Raw genomic sequence first — 16,830 nt, 5'->3', positions numbered from 1 at the left:
TCAGAACAAAAGTTCAAGCGGCATCTCCTTTCAGTTTGTCTCATGTTGTTGCGTGTAAAAGTGAAGACAGAAATTCAAGAGATGCCCGGCTGGTGCTGCTTTCCCTTGCCTTCAGTTCCGCTGTGTCAGCTGATGCTGGCACATGCAGCATATTTCTCTGCTTCCTTTGGTTTTGTCTTTCCTTGGTTGCTGCTTTGAGTTCCTACCCATCCATCTCCACTGCTCTCCTGTCACTGCCATGTTACGTAAAAACTCAGAAATGGCTTAGGAAACATTTAAATCTGCGCTATCTTGGCAAGCAGCTAATCCTTGAAGCAAATGCTACTTACACAACAGAGTGCCTGTGTTTCCTACCCTGTCGTGGAGATGTCATGCCTCATCTCCTAAGGCTGGAAGGAATGCACAACGCTTCATAAAATAGCTCTGACTTTCCATTTCTACTATATAAGCATCTTGTTATCTGTTTTTATAGGGAGGGAAAATGGGAAAGGGAATTCCTGGAAGAGATTACAATTGTCAAACTAGCTTTTGATATCTTTTAAACAGCTGGAGCGTCAATTTTTTGGCGGCACTGTCGAAAGTCTATGAGGGCTTCCTGACTGAAGTGGAGGAATTAGTACATTTAGTTCAACTACAAGCTGTACTTTTTAAAAAATCCATATGAAAACAGACTCATTATTCATTTTTCTGTTAATATGTGGTTTTGCCCTGCAGTTTCAGTAATATTTTTTGTAAAACCTGGCAGTCTCAAAAAAGAACTGTAACTTAGAGCTAATGTTTTAATAAACTCTTGTTTACACTACAGTCAAACCAGAACAAACAAAATAAAGCTACAAATGACGTTTTTATAGGAAGTCAAGAAAGAGATTCATGTGTCTGAATATTTTAGTTACAGTGTGGTAGGCACGACAATTATTTCCTGTAAAGCCAAATTGTAGCTTTAAAGAACTGGAAGAAGGCTACCATGGGAATAGAGCATGGGTATGACTCGGGCCTCTAAAGAGCAGCTGGATAAAAATACCTTACAATTTAATGCAAAAATCTCATCAAGTATTCTGAGCATTTTACAATGGAGCAATGGCAAGATATGGCCATGAGAAACCTGTCTGGAATCTTCAAAACACAACCATGCTGGATTACTGCAAATGCCTCCCTCTGTGGGGTAAAACTAAAAAAAATTTCATGAAGAAGGTTTGCAGTGAGATAGGCAAGAAAATGACCTTTTTTTGAAAGTGATCATAGAATCCCAGAAATTAGATCAAAAAAGGAAATGACCAAAGTCTATTAGATCATATTGTATCCAAGTAAGAAAAATCTATATAGTATATTTTTCAGCATTTTGTCCAGGTCAGCATTTTGTCTTTTGAGTTGTTCAAACTAATCAGCTCCTCTAGTTTCCATCAAGGGAACAGACTTTCACCACAGTTATTTTTTTCCTACAAGTTAAACTAATACTCCTTTTTGCATTTTGATACTTCATAGCTCTTTGAGACAGTTATTCCCTTCTAGGTGATCTTGGCTCTGATACCACTGTGGTATCTAATTTAATAGCAATCGAGGTATAAAATGCTAAACTAAAAAGAGCAGCTGACCTTCTGATTTGCAGCCTTGCTCCCTCTGTAACCAGCGGCAAGCTTCTGCTTGCATGAGACCTGAACTCATGGTCAAGAGTCAAGAGGGTTGAAAATCACTATCTCACTTCTAAAGACAGGCTGTATTTCATCAATGCATGGCTCTGAGCTTTATGGAGGATGGAGAGCTAAGAGCAAAGGAGCCTCAAAAGGCTCCTATTTTCTTTAGTCAATGTGATGCTCCATGTTTTGGTTAGACTGAGAAAATTTGGTTACTATCACTTTTCCCTGCATATTAGTGAAACGGGGTTCAATGAGTTTTCTGTTTCTTAGTTGTAATAATCCCATTTCTTTTTCATTCCCAAATTACAGTCTTCCAGATGAGGATATCTGGCTGGCCTTTGTAAGCAGAAACAGAATTCCTTGGAGGTGGGAAAGGAGTTTCACACTGCAGATTGTTATCCTACCTCCCAGGCAAGGGACAGAAGATGTCATGACCTCATGGACTGACTTTGTAACTCCTCTGTCCCTGAACAAAGATGGTCCCAAGCAGCACACAGAGAAATCCCCAAACATTCATTCCCTTCACAGCCCAAAAGGATAAACAAGTGTACAAAAAGAAAAGAGAGTCCATCCTTGAGGATGCTGGAATAAGTTTATGAAAACAAAATGACTACCTGGTAAGGAATTTAATTTTTTAACTTTGTTGTTATTATTTTTAACTAGGAGGGTAGCAACTGGCAATTGTACTTGAGAAAGACTGGATGAGTTTTTGGAAAACTCATCAACGCTAAAGGCCTGCCTGCAGAGGGACAAAGTCATGTCATGAAACTACAGACACTTGGCACAGTCCTCAGCAATCCTGAATAAGTACCTTGTGTCCTTGTGCTATTAGCTATTGCAGTATCATGAAAATCCTTCACAACAGTGCCATTTTTGAAGTGCTGCTGTACTGTCAGGTGTCCTGACATTATCAAGGCTCCTGGGGGTGCCACTGTGTGGCATCTCTTTCTTGCCTCCTTTACAGCAAGTTTCCAAACAGGATGTGCAAAAGGCCAGGATGTGCTTCAGAAAAAATTTAACTTGTTTTAGGAGGAAGCTTCTTCCCTCACTGTCTCCTTGGAGTACAGGATCTCTTTCCCCAGGATAACCCTGTCCCTTACCCACTCCTGTTCCAGTATTCACGCCTGGCTTTGCATCTGAGAACAGGAGGCTGGTAGGGAGTGCTGGTGGCAGCAAGCAGATGGACAGGGATGCTGGGCTGAGTCACTGGCAGCTCACCACTTGTTGAGCTGTTTGAGGTCCTGCAGGAAAAATGCTCACTTTGTGGCACTAAAGAGAAATACTGCTAAGAGCAAAAATCACTACAAGAACTACTGCTCCGTGTAGATACAGGAAACAAGACAGGAGACGAGGAAAAGACTTTGCCACAGTTTACAGGAGTTGGTGCCAGACTACTGATATAAAGGAGGTACCCTCCTGTCTGCCATAGTACACAGCCTTCACCTGCAGTATGTTCCTTTTCTCTTCTTCCCCACGTGCCAACAAATGGGTGGATTTCATTCAAATTAACTGCTTGATGCCAGGGCAACATCTATAAATCTATAAACTTACTGACAGCCTAGTCCTGGATCTCCAACAACCTTATGAAAATTGCTGGCCGCTTGCAGGAAGGACTGAGATGATGACGAAAGGTCTCAGGACCAAGGTCATCAGGCACAGAACACACAGGAAGTGCTGAAGTGTATCTGACTCCATTCACTCACATTACTGTACACAGTAACATCAAAAAGATGGAAGGCTCTTCATTCATTGTATCAATTGGATTTAAGAAATTATATTCACAAAAATGAAATAACTTTTTTCACTGTTCCAACTTTTTTTTACACTGTGCTTTTCTTGTATTATTTCACTGCATTATTTTTCTTCCTCTTCACTTTTGTTACTCTGATCACTACAAATATGAGCAATGTTTATGAGTAACTCCTTATTTTTCCCTACAGCAAAGTAATGCCTAAATGACGTGATTATTATTTCTTCCACGATACCTGAAGGAACAAAACCCAAAGCAAACCAATGAAACTAAGCTCTTCCTCCAGGCTCTCCCTCACACAAGCTGGCCAAAACTGCAGTTTCCAAGTACCTGGGAATTGGTTCAGTGGCTTCAACTGGACTTTATGGAAACACAAAGATCACCTTGAGAGATCAAGTATTTGTAACTATAATAGACGATTTTGAACTAAAACAAACAAAATATACCATGTCCCCTGAAAATGTCAAATAACTACTCTGCCTCATATTTCAGACTATTTTTTACAACGTATAGCCAGCTCACAGTAATAACATATATTTACTTGTGTTTATGATTTCATTAATGACTGTGCAGCACTGCCTGCTCCGCACAGTCACTCTTCAAACAAAATAGTGCTGTCAAAACAGTGGGCCATGGCGAGGTGAGCTTTCTAATTTTTTTGCTCTTCTTTCTATCTCAGAGCACCTCTTTACTCTCAAGAGTATTTAAGCACTGAGAGTACTTTGTGTAAAAATGACACAAAACTATTAAATACCAATTCATTGTTATGACCCTCAACAAATACCCATCACTACAGCAACTGTACAGAGTGTACAGTCATAGATTTAACAGGTGGGAAGGGTGGAAGAGAAAAGAATTGTATTTAATATTTAAAAAGATTTCAGAATGAAGCCCCTGATACTCCTGTGTCAGATTCAGCCTCTGTTTTCACCTCCCATATATGGTAATTACAATCCATTGCCCACTGGGAACTAGTTGCACATTGAAACACCAATACGCTTCACTGGAGGAGGGAGAGGTTTGCTGATGGAGATACTACAAGATGCTGCAGTGAATACTTCGACTTTCGTTGAATATGCAGTATCCCTGGCTCCAACACCTAATTATTTTAACTAAACAGAGGAATATCTGGTTAGGCACTGTGCAGGGTGACTTTCCAGATTTTAAAGGTGACCATTGAATAAGTGAAGGCTCTTCTGGAAAAACAAGGTTTTAGTACTTCGGTTATCATTCCTCAATTCAAGCTGTGCCAGCAGAACTTGGTGCCTGCACTTAGTCACTGAAGGCAACAGGGTGTAGGCATACAGACCCAGGAATCCATAGGGTGTGACTTCACTGCAGGGTCAGCACCTAAATTAAGTTTGTCCCCAACGCGACATCTCTGTCACAGCACACAGGGAGGTACCTACACACCCTGCCACATGCCAGTTTGGATTCCATCCCTCTGCCTTGGCCTCAGTGCCAAGCATCAGGAAACAGCAGGCAACTTGCCAACATTTTTTCTTAGAAAACGGCAACCCTTTCTGGAAATGTTCTCCAGTTTCTGCAGAGTCTTTCTGGAAAGGTGGTAATGCTGAGCTTTTGCACAAACACTGTAAATGAAAGCTACCCTAAAATACTATCACTACCCAAAACATGACACCCCTAAAAATGAGGGCAAATGAGGTCAATATTAGCCAAAAATATTACTGTATAGCCAGGCATTTTGATTCCTAGAAAGCTGAGGTAAATGACACATATAGTAGCATCAACCAGTTAGCAAACTTTACATTTTCAAAGCACACACCACGAAAATCCACAGATTTTTAATGTAAATGACTCAAGATTCATCAAACATTTTTTGCTCAACCTTTTACAGATTTTGAATTATATAACCAGTTTGCCATGAATCTCAAAGTCTTATTGAAGTGACTGAAAAAAAAACAAACCCAAAAATAAAGGAAGAGTAAAATCACAGCTCGATGAAGACCTTTCCACTCTCTCATCTCCCTCTCATGATTTTCCAAGCCTCTTTTTAATTGCTGCTTCTCTTCCTACTACTTCTGCCAAATGCAATTCTTAACCAGCACTCAGCTAGCTAGCCAGAGCAGATGAGGAAATTCACTTCAGACCCAGTGCATGTGTTGGAGCAGGCACCTGTCTGAAAGGAGCAGAAAGGTACACACAGCCCATATTGCTCAGAGTGAGGGCATCCACACCACGACAGTGCACACCTGTAAGCACTGTGTCAACAAAGGCACAGCCAGCGGTTAACTGGCTTCTGCAGGAAGCCTGGTTTCATTCATTAACTACGACCTCTGGGCTAGTACATGCGGAGGAGGGAACATACAGGCGAGTTCAAACAAAGCTCCTGTTTTCCCTCTGAAACTTTTCAAGTCTCAAAATCTCACACAAAACCCAAACCGCTGTCACCTGAATGAAAAGCAATAGTAGGCACTCGAATAAGTAAGACCCGCGTGAGAGTTTGCAAGCCCAGCCTGTGCGGAAGGCCACCTGCCAACAGGAAGAAGTGGTAAGAAGGAATTTGGATCCAGCTGCTATCCTCCCTCAGCCAAACAATGCCGCGTGATAAACAGCATTAAGGATTTTTTTATTTTTTTTTTTTTTAAATCCTCAATCACACTGGGAGCATCTATATCTGTCATTTTTACTCCGTGGTTACCAGGAGAAGGGCTTGAGAGATTTCTGTGCACAAGTTCACAGAGAGCCAATCTGCTTCCTATCATAGCTTCATCAAAAGGATTGAGACAGGAAGAACAGGAGGGAAAGAAGAAGAAATGACAAAGCGCCTCGCCGTAGGGCTGACTCAAGCTGCTGAATTCATCACAGGTAACACAGAAAATCTTGTAGCTGTCTTGCAGCCCCATTTCGCATGTCAGCTTCTGACAGAAAGGCAGAATGGACACAGAAAGAGGAGATAACTCAGTATCTGCAGTCCTTATTTCCTTAATATGAAGTACTGAACACCAGGAAATGAACTACGACTGTGCGCTCAGTGGGTCACTGTGGCAGGTGCAACTTCACCTTAAGACCACGTAGCCTACTGCACCTTCAGATTTAGCCCAGGCAGCACCTGGGTGAAGCATGCCAATAAATCCACTCGCTGCTGATGGTAATAAAAAGGGTTAAAAACCAACCAGACTACAGCTGAAAATTCCACAGCCTTTCCCTTCATCGAGCTGTGATTTTACGTGTCTCCCTGGGATGAAATGAACGGACCAACTGCCCTAAAGATCAGCCAGCTAAACACATTGAAACGCCAGAGCCACCGGCGGACACGGATGGCTGGAGAGCTCGGGGAGCTGGAGCATCACGGCCGCTCGGCGATCCTCCGGCGCGGCCACTTCCCGGCGTCCGGGGACGCGCAACTCGCGGCTACGCGTCGGCGCCGGATTCACCGCCTTGCAGCCGAGGAACCCCCCTCTCCTTCCTCCCCGCCTCAGCCCCCGGTGAACACCCAGGATCTGGGTACTACCTGCGTTTATCAGCAGAGCCATCCCGTGTCTTCAGTCATTCAAGGAATTTAACAGCCTGGAAATTCCTGTTGTCCATTATTTGAGGTCACAGATAAAAGCTAAACAGCAGCCGTGACTCCCATCAATCATAAGTCACTCACTGATAGAGCGTATGGTAGGAGACCTACTGATGTAAGCTAGTCACCAGAGAAAATACCCACTGATGACGCATATCCAGGCACAAAAATAGTTACAGGGCCCCCAAAGGGATTATTCAACAGCCTACATTTAGATATTCCTTCAAGAGACCCGCAGTCGATTTGCTGCTATTAGATGGCTGGGGAACATTGAAGTTTAAGTTTCCTCAGCAGACATAACCACAAATAGCTGGTTTAAATAAGCTACTGCAATTACAAGCTGTTTTGTAAATTTTAACACTGCATTATAGCGATTAAGTCTAAACAGAACCACTGGCTAAAAAATGCGGTACAGCCTTCGCTCTCAATATTTACCAATTCCTCCTGCATATTAGCCAGCAATGAAAAGAACAATTTAAAATTAATTCACAGATGTTTAAACTAAGTCCCTTGTGCTACCCTAGAGCAATGTTTTTGAATCTTAAAAAACCAAAACAATATATGCAAAATGGTATGGGACATTTTGGTGCTGCTTAAATGCTATCTGGATCAACTTTTGCCTTAATTTTTATCCTTCTTTGGTATTTGTCTCTCTACTACACAAAAAGAAAAATACCCAAATAGTTAATCTTTCTTGCACAAATCAAAACCATGTAAAGGTAAGTTATTGCAACATGCAAAACCATGTACCGTGCACTCACTTTGAGCAGGGGCTAGAAAGAGGATCCCTAGAAATCCCTTCCAGCCTAAATTATTCCGCAATTCTCTGCAACTGGATTTTTTGGCATTAAAACCATAATCCTCTAAATTAACCAATCAGCTGGTAATCCTACAATACTCCTGCCCCCTTCAACAGTTTCAGGATCCTTTTCATGCCCAGACAGCAACAAAACTTACTAGGATATAGCTGAGCCTACTAACACCACTGAGCACGAAACACTGACTGTGCATTTCTGGCAATATTAAAACCTTTATTTTTTTAGAAGATCAGATTTTAACATCCAAACCCTCTTTTTAGAAGCAATATTGGTGCTTAGGAGTCTAAACTGTAATGACTTTTTACTGCACATTTAGAATCTAAATACAGGAAAATATTTTATGGCTCTGATGCCTATTTCATTGACATAGTTTTGGAAAGCATTACCTAGCCAAACAAACACTCAAGGATTTATAGTGCTTACCCTGTAAAGCAGGAGAAAGAATTGTCCCAGGCTATGAACTTCTACCTCACTTTCTTCATCTGTGATAACATTATTAAAAATAACACCAAAAATTATTTTTAGCACAACTGTTTCGTAGAGCCCTCATGTTTCTCTCATGCATCCATATGCTGCCAGTCCACATGGCCTAATTTAACAGCCCTAAGAAGAAATATTGGTGCCCTCTAGCTGATTTTCCTTACCAATTTCCTGCAGACACTGAGCAGCAGTCTCTTTTCTCCTGACATTCCTGGGTCTTTCACTGGTGCCCCCAAAATGCAATGTCCTGGAATAAAACAAGCCACTTCCTACAGAAGATACAGGAATCAAAACATTCAAATCCCCTAGGGCTCTCAACTGTGGGAGCTCTTAAAATAGCGTAAGTGCCATGAAAAATAGGAGAGGTGTTCAATACCACCTTACCAAGAACTGCTGAAGCACCCAAATATACTTTGTAGTAAGTCTGCAAATTCCATGGGAAAATACAACCTACAATTTTGCATGAAACACCAGAAGCCCCTTACCCGTTCAGAAATAGTGCAATTCCCCCTTCATCAGGAGCCTTTAAAATGCTTATAAGCCATTAATTATGTTCTGCCACACATTCTGAAGTTAAGTCAGTGATGGATCAGACGATTTCACGGCTCAGAGCCCAGGATCTCCCTTTTGCCATGACACAAGCCTCAGCAAGCAGGAAGAGCTGTCCTCTCCCTTCACTCTGATGTCTGTCAAAGGGACGGACTCCCTATTCCATCCTCCACGTTCCCATTCCCTCTCACTCCAGCCCTTCTCCTGGAGGCTGCATCGGGTACCACTGAGGCACAGGGCCACATCACCTTATGCTGCACATGGCTATGGCAGGGACACAGCTGGAGCATGCCTTCAAAGCTAGGAAAGCCAGGAGGTGAGGATGCTGACACACATTTTGAGCACCATCTCCAGCGTGACAGGTGAGGTCAACGAAACAGTGTCCAAATCCCAAACAGGAGACCTCTCCTGGCTGGAGGAAAACCCCCACCGACAAAGAGCAGTCCCAGGAAATGCTGACCCTGTGGTGGCAGACAGCTGCCTGGCAGCTGCCAGAACAGCTCTTTGGCACCTTTGAGTGAGTGCATCTGCTCTAAGCCACACCAGTGGCCACTGGCTGCCCAAAGGATGCAAGAGAATGGGAGGCTGTGTGGAAAGCAGGGTTAAAGCTCTGTTCTTTTCCTCTTTTTCCAGCTAAAAGAGGCAGAGGTTAGCTGGAGCTGGCTGTTTCTCTGCATTTAATTAAAGACATAAACCTCTGTGGACAACTCTGGATGGCCCTATTAACCATTAATCAAATTAAACACAGAACAGAGATCAGGATCTGAAGCTCAAAATAAATACTGTGAAACAGACTAACTTTTAGGGTTGCATTCATAATCCTCAATAGGTCTGTTTAAACCTGGACTGGGAAAAAGGAAGCCGCAGCATATACTGCATATTTCTGCGTTTGAACAGCAATTTTCAAGCAGAAACTGCTCAAATGTTTGGGAGGCATCAGGCTGATCCTGCAACTTCCAGCTGTCTTTGGAAAGTTAACTTCCCATGTGCCATCTGCCCGTTGGGAGACAGAATGTGTTAATCACAGTGGCCAGGCATTTTGGAAGGGTCCTAGGGCTCCATTTCTCTAGCACCTTACTACAACATTCCAGCTAATGTTCCTTTCACACACATCTCCAGGAAAAGGATGCTACAGACTCAGTCAATACTCACTAAGCAGTTGTAATCCAAATCTCTACATCAATTAAAAGACAAAGGGCTTATTTGAACACGGAACTGTCAAAACCCTTTGCTCGCATAAAACAGGCATTTTAGTCCATTTGGAAAGTGAAATCTTTGGCACAGTTCATTTTTCTGCTTGCCTTTTTTTTTTTTTCAACCAGCTGTCGGTTCTGCCACTTCTCACATGGGAGACCTAGAACAAGGCTGGTTTGTGCAACTTCTTTTCTGGAAGGCAACAGACTTTTCAAAAGCCTGACTTCTTGCAACAGAGAAGAACCCAGCAAACCTTGCAGAGGATAGGTACAGATGTGGTAATGTAACAGATGGGCAGTGAAGGTGGTATCTGTGGGATAAAAGGAGATATGGTGGAAAAACTAAGATCTGGCAGGAGCAGCTTCTGCTGTTTCCAGTAGCAAAAATGTGTTGCTTTTCAATACAGAGAAAATATAACGAAAACAGGACAGGTAAAGGACAGAACAGGAATCATGGTTACAGTGCTAACTAAGTATACCCATCTAAGTAAGTATTAAAGAGTGCAGAGATGTTCTATTACAACACAACTTCATGATAGTTTTAAAAATGCTGTATTTGAAGTAGGAAGCTCATGAATTCTCTCTTACTGGCCCAGGAGCATCCAATTTGGAATATACATTAATGTAGTGTAGGAACATTGTTTATGAAAAGTAAAGAGACTATGAGATTTCCAAACAGACAGTAGGAGAACAACTTACATTAACAAATTATTATTTGAAATTTCTACAATTTTTGAAACAAGGGGCAGTATTAGAAAATGTTGGCTCACTGAGGATGGGATAGTATGGAGCATTTAGTCAGCATATCATACAACATTAGATAAACCAGGACACTGATGTCAGAAACACAAATATAGTTCATGCTATTCTCAGTCTGCCTGCACATCAGTGTCTTAGGGCTTTTCTCTAACTGCTAGCATTGGCAAAACAGGTAATATTGATCATAACTGAAAAACAAAATTAAAATATTATAGAAGCACAGGCTTCTAAGACTACATATTGATTTTTCTCTATTTGGAAGCAGGACTCTGATACATCCCCTTGCATTCAAACACCCCTGAAAAAATCTAAGATGAGTAACAATGGATGATGGTGGTGGGACTTGTGCTTATTTTAGATACGTAACACAAAAATAAACACTTTCATTTATGGAAATAAGTATACTTGAAGTTACATTTCAAATTAACACTACCTCTGATATAGTCTAAACTGGATACATTTGGTAGCATAGTTAACAGTAAATTACAGTTTATGTCAAAGCTCTAAAGTAAATCACACCATAAAACTAAAGAAAGCTATTGCCTCAGCACCTGAAACCAGATTTTCTTGAAATAAGAAACTAGCATGTGATAGCAATAGCCTTGTCTGTGTACAACTCTATTCCAAGATAATAACTAAAATACTTTAAGATCTAGTCTTTTCCAAAATTCCTTTGAAGTGTTTCTAGAATATGGTGATGAAAAATAATAGCGGTCTCAGTGGTCTGTACACATTGTATGTATGGCACTTGACTTGAAGGGACCAAATAAAGTTAATCATCAAAACATGACAGATTTATTCTATACATTATTCTACAGTAACTGCACTGGTGGATAAGAGAAACTGATGGCATTATCTTGACTTCTTTAAGGTCTCTGATACAGTCTCACACAACATCTCTGTCTCTCTACATTGAGGAGATAAGGATTTGATGGCTGGGCCATTCAATAGATAGGGAACTGGCTGGATGGCCACGGCCAGAGAGTTGCAGTCAACCTCTCAATGTCCAAATGGATCTGTATCAAGTGGCGTTCCTCGTGGAACCTTATTGGGACTGATTCTGTTCAACACCTTAGTTAATGACACAGTGGAATTGAGTGCACCCTTAGCAAGTTTGCGGGTGACACTGAGCCCAGCGGTGCAATTGATACACTTGGTGGACAAGATGCCATCTCTAGGGACCTTAACAGGCTTGAGAAGTGGGCCAGTGTGAACCTCATTAAATTCAACATGGCCAAGGCCAAGGACCTGCACACGGGTCGGGGCAACCCCCAGTATCAGGACAGACAGGGGGTGAATGGATTAAGAGCAGCCCCATGGAGGACTTGGGGGTATTGTGTGGTGGGTTGACTTGACAGGACACTAGGTGCCCACCACAGCTGCTCTGTTGCTCCCTTCCTCAAATGGACACAGGAGAGAAAACACAACAAAAGAGAAAAGGATGGGGGAGATCACTCACCAGTTGCCATTACACAAAAAGACAAAATAGACTTGATGGGGCAAATAAGTTTAATTTCTTGCCAAAAAAGTCGGCGTAGAACAATGAGAAATAAAACCAAACCTTAAAAAAATTTCCCCTCACCCTTCCCTTCTTGCCAAGCTTAACTTCACTCCAGACTTTCTCTACCTCCTCTCTGCCAGCAGTGTAGGGGGATGTGGAATGGGGAATGGAGTTGTATTCAGACACATTGTCTCTGCTGCTTCTTCCTCCTCAAGGGGAGCACTCCTCACACTCATTTCCCTGCTCCCATGTGGTGTCCCCCCCACAGGAGAGAGCACAGGCTTCCCATGGGATCACAGCCTCTTTCAGGTATCCCCATGCTCCAGTGTGGGGTCCTCCACAGGCTGCAGGTGGATCTCTGCTCCACCCTGGACCTCCATGGGCTGCAGGGGCACGGCTGCCTGACCATGGTCTGCACCGCGGGCTGCAGGGGACTCTCCGTTCCAGTGCCTGGAGCACATCCTGCCCCTGCTTATTCACTGGCCTTGGTGTCTGCAGGGCTGTTGCTCTCACAGGTTCTCACCCTGCTCTTCTCTGGATGCAATTGCTGCGGCGCAGCAACTTCTTTTCCTTCTTAAATCTGTTATTCCAGAGGTGCCACCTCTGTTGCTGATTGGCCCAGCCTTGTCCAGCAGCATGTCCACCTTGGAGCCAGCTGCCATTGGCTCCATTGAACATAGGGGAAGCTTCTGGAAGCTTTTCACAGAAGCCACAACTGTAGTTCCCTGCTACCAAAACCTTGCTATACCAATCCAATACATATTGGTAGATGAAAAATTAGATATGACCCAGTAATGTGCACTTGAAGCACAGAAAGCCAACTGCATCTTGGGCTGCATCAAAAGCAGTGTGGCCAGCAGGTCAAGGGATGTGATTCTGCCCCTTTACTGGGCTCCTGCAAGACCCCACCTGGATACCATACACAGCTCTGGTAACAACCACAAGTCAAACACAGATCTGTTGGAGTGGATCCAGAAAGAGCCACAAAGATGATCAGAGGGCTGGAGCACCTCTCCTGTGAAGCCAGGCTGCGAGAGCTGGGGGTATTCAGCCTGGAGAAGAAAGAGAAAGCTTTGGGGAGACCTTGTAACAGCTTTCTAGTACCTACAGGGGTCCTGTAAAAGAGGGATTTCTTACCAGGGCCTGTAGTGATAGGACAAGGGGCAACGGTTTTGAACTGGAAGAGGGTAGATTAGATTTAAAGAAGAAATCCTTTATTATGAGAATGGTGAAGCACACGAATAGCTTTCCCAGAGAAGATGTGGATGCCCTATGCCTGGAGGTGTTCAAGGCCAGATTGGATGGGGGTCTGAGCAATCTGGTTTAGTGGAAGGTGCCCCTGCCCACGACAGGGTGGGGAACTAGATAATCTTTATAGGTCCCTTCCAACCCAGACCATTCCGTGACTGTAATTCCAGTGCACAGAACTAGGAGTACCTCAAAGATACTGTAAAGCAAAAATAAAAACAGTGACTGCAAAGAGACTATTCTGAAATGACATTCATTTCAGTTTGATGGTTGATCACAAATCAGTAAAAACAGTCTTCATCCACAGGTACAGCCAATAAAAAATTAATTCAGAATGTACACCCATTTCTAACTCCATCTGGAAAGGGAAACACACAGAGAGCGATTAGGGGTCACCAAAACTGGGGAGTGGAAAAGGGCAGCATAGGAAACTCCACTGTCTTCACTTTCTCCATCCCTGAGCACTGTGATAATGTAACATCGTATTTAAGTGTTAACAACCTCACAAGTACATGATCTGACCTGCCCTTGAGGATGAAGTTTCATGCTTCAGTGAGGTCAGTCCAGTGGTGAGCTGCCACCCAAGAGGGGAGGATGCCACTTTGCTTCTTCCTCTCAATGCCAGCTGTGTGCTCCTGCCAGCTCTGCAGTTTGCCTGTGACCATGGGGAGCCAATCCAAAGTGCTCACCCATCAGAAATCCCTGGCTGCCCAACAGCTCACTGCCTGCCCAGCTGCCCAAACCAGCCCAGTGTGGGCTGAAGCAACTGGCTGCATAGGACAGGTAGCAAGAGCAGCCCCTCTGAGACATAAAAGCACAGCCAGGACAGTGGGAAACCTTTCCTCAATCTCCAACCACCTGCCCACTTGCTTCCAGCTTTGGCAGCACTGGAGATTCCTGGCCAAGGAAAAGAAAAGCTGACCTCTCAAAGTTGAGAGGTGCTTCAGACATTGATGCCAACAGCTTCAGCAGGGACCATCACAGAGCCAGCAAGGTCTTGAAGGAACTGCAGGGGGAAGAAAGGAGAATGTCCAAACCACCCTATGTAAAGGAGATAGCCCCAGCTTGGCTGCAGCCTCCTGGCTGGTCCCCACCCCCAATGCCAAAAGGGGAGATCACCCCAGAAGGTGTATTTAGCTCTATGTTGATTTGCTTATTAGGCCCATTAAAAACCAAGTGTGTCTGATGTTTCAGAAATGCCCATTTGTGATATTTTTCAAAACCTTTGTCCATTTTTTTCCCTTTGTGGCAAACTGAAGAGCTTAAATCCATGAGTATTTTCCTATAAAAGAGGTGGTTTCTTTTCCTCTTGCAAGGTTTTTTCCTGTTGCTCAACAACCAAGGAAAGAACGCAAGGATCAAACTCATAAAGCATTCTTAAAAATCCGATTTATTGAAAAAAGTACAATTACCAAATCACATTGCTTCATCTTTTATATTTGTTACACAACACAGAAAAAAAAAATCGCATAAAGACTCTTCAGGGATTTCTCCTCAAACGACAGTTTCACTTGTTAGTTATACCCAAATTCCTCTCTTCCTGGACTCCCTCAAACCACCAGCTCTTATCTCTTATCTCTGGAATATGTTAAATTACAGAAAAAGCATTATCTTGCCAATTTGGCATAAGAAGAGGGGGGTTCGTCTCCTTGCTCTTATGGGAATGCCTACTGAAATGAAAGGTTTTGGGTTGCTCCAGCTTACGCACTGATAAATTTGACTCTTCTCTTACTGACAATCTCCTCTTCCTATGAAAAGTTCAAAAGTTCAGTTAGCAACAATGTGATGTCTTAGCTTGCTGCACAAGCCTCTGGGTGATTTAATCAAGAAATTAGATTTCTACAATGTATGGCAGTACACTCACCACAGTCAGTACTATGAACTGTGCTAATTAACAAAAATGCCAACATACAATTATTTATTATATTAATTAATGAAAGTATATATAAGCAGCCTATCTGTAAGAAGTTAGATGCAATCTCTAACAGACTTCCTGCTGCTGTGCTGCCAGTTTCTCAGTGCAACTGCGGCCATTCTTAATTAAATAAATAATTTACCCTGGAAGATTTCATTGAGTGCCAGACACAAGCACCAGGGCTGGGTGAAAATAAATCACTGCCGGCAGCATGCCAGTACTCGTTCCTAGAATCTATGGAAAACGGCTATTTCCCTACAGCAAACATTTTGCATAACTATTCTGCACAGTTTCATTCATCTCTGCAATAGCATGATAGAAAAACCCCCTCCATTTCTATGTATGTTGAGACAGTACCTCTTGTCCTTTTGATTTCATTCTCCTCATATTTGGCTGGATTTTTGCATCAGTTGTGCGGCTTCTTGTACAGAATCATCTTTTCAAAAATTTATTTCTTTACGGTTAAAGTCTTCCTCAATATCACCTCTCAGTATGATGCTGACCCAAATCCATCCCTTAAAGTCACCATGTTACTGCTCTGAGTCTATAACAAACCCCTGCTTTAACTTCCACCATACTGCTCTCAAACTCAAATTACTTCCTTCTCTACCAACATCCTCTTATCAGTACACATAAACCCTGCTTTTAGTGTTTAACATTTACTGTGCTACACTGCTATTTAAGCATTTTCATAACCACAGAAAAAATTAGGAAAATTCCCACTTTGTACTGGGATGTCAATCTATTTTAAAACCTATTGCAAGATACCGCAACAAGTATTATGGTGTGACTTCAATACCTGACAGCAGTGTAAACATCAGCAAGTTTTCCTGGGTAATCACAGGCATTTCAATTATCTGGATACTTTCTCAGCAGCCTGACTTACCGTATGGTCAATGACTTTCGATGCGCTAGTGATTTTAGAAAACCTATACGGGAAAAAGAGTCCTTGGTTGCTCCTTCATAGAAAATTTCTCCTCACATTTTTGTGGCGAATTGATTTTTCCTGTTCACAAGAGTTCAGGCATTCTGGGGGCCTGTGCCTACCACTGCCTGCCCCATGCACCAGATCCAAAAGGTGAGCTCCTGGTCTCTCTGCCAGGTCAGGTTTCAGTTGCTGTTTCTCAGTCTTCCAAAGAATTTGCTTTTTCTTACAAAGTTTGGCAGTCATCATGTGACACTTCTAATACAAAAAAAAACACCGGTATTTCAAGAAAAAGCCAACCACCTTGAGGGGGCCACTCCCCTGAGGAAACAAGGAAGGGAACACATTCTTCTCTGCATACAATTTACCCTAAGGCACATAACCTCCCAAGTGCCTCCAGTGTTTCACAGCTCTCAAAACTCTGCTTGACCACCTACCCACTTTTTGGCCAAGTGGCTGACCCAGAAAAGCAGCAGAGAAGCAGCAGCCACTGCAGGGAGGAAGAAGCAAGGACAGCTTGCAAAGC

At 42.8% G+C, this 16,830-nt stretch overlaps 1 protein-coding gene across 3 annotated transcripts in view; it reads right to left on the bottom strand.

The window, feature by feature from the left end:
- The window catches only part of HIVEP2 (HIVEP zinc finger 2), a 106,119-nt gene that overhangs the window by 78,977 nt on the left and 10,312 nt on the right, over nt 1-16,830 (bottom strand). Inside the window, exon 1 of one of the 3 annotated variants that reach the window (XM_042017321.1) lies at nt 6,860-7,008. The exons of the other annotated variants lie outside the window; for them this stretch is intronic. The gene's annotated coding sequence lies outside the window, so the exon portion shown is untranslated. Of the gene's footprint in view, nt 1-6,859; nt 7,009-16,830 lie in introns of those variants that run through there. 3 annotated transcript variants of the gene reach the window in all.

This window comes from Corvus kubaryi, unplaced genomic scaffold, assembly GCF_017639235.1.
Source record: "Corvus kubaryi isolate FWS band 111438036 unplaced genomic scaffold, C.kubaryi_AGA036_p1.0 split3-73, whole genome shotgun sequence".
Lineage (NCBI taxonomy): Eukaryota > Metazoa > Chordata > Aves > Passeriformes > Corvidae > Corvus > Corvus kubaryi.
The sequence above is the reverse complement of the archived record's forward strand: the minus strand, read 5'-3'. Positions and strand labels throughout refer to the sequence as shown.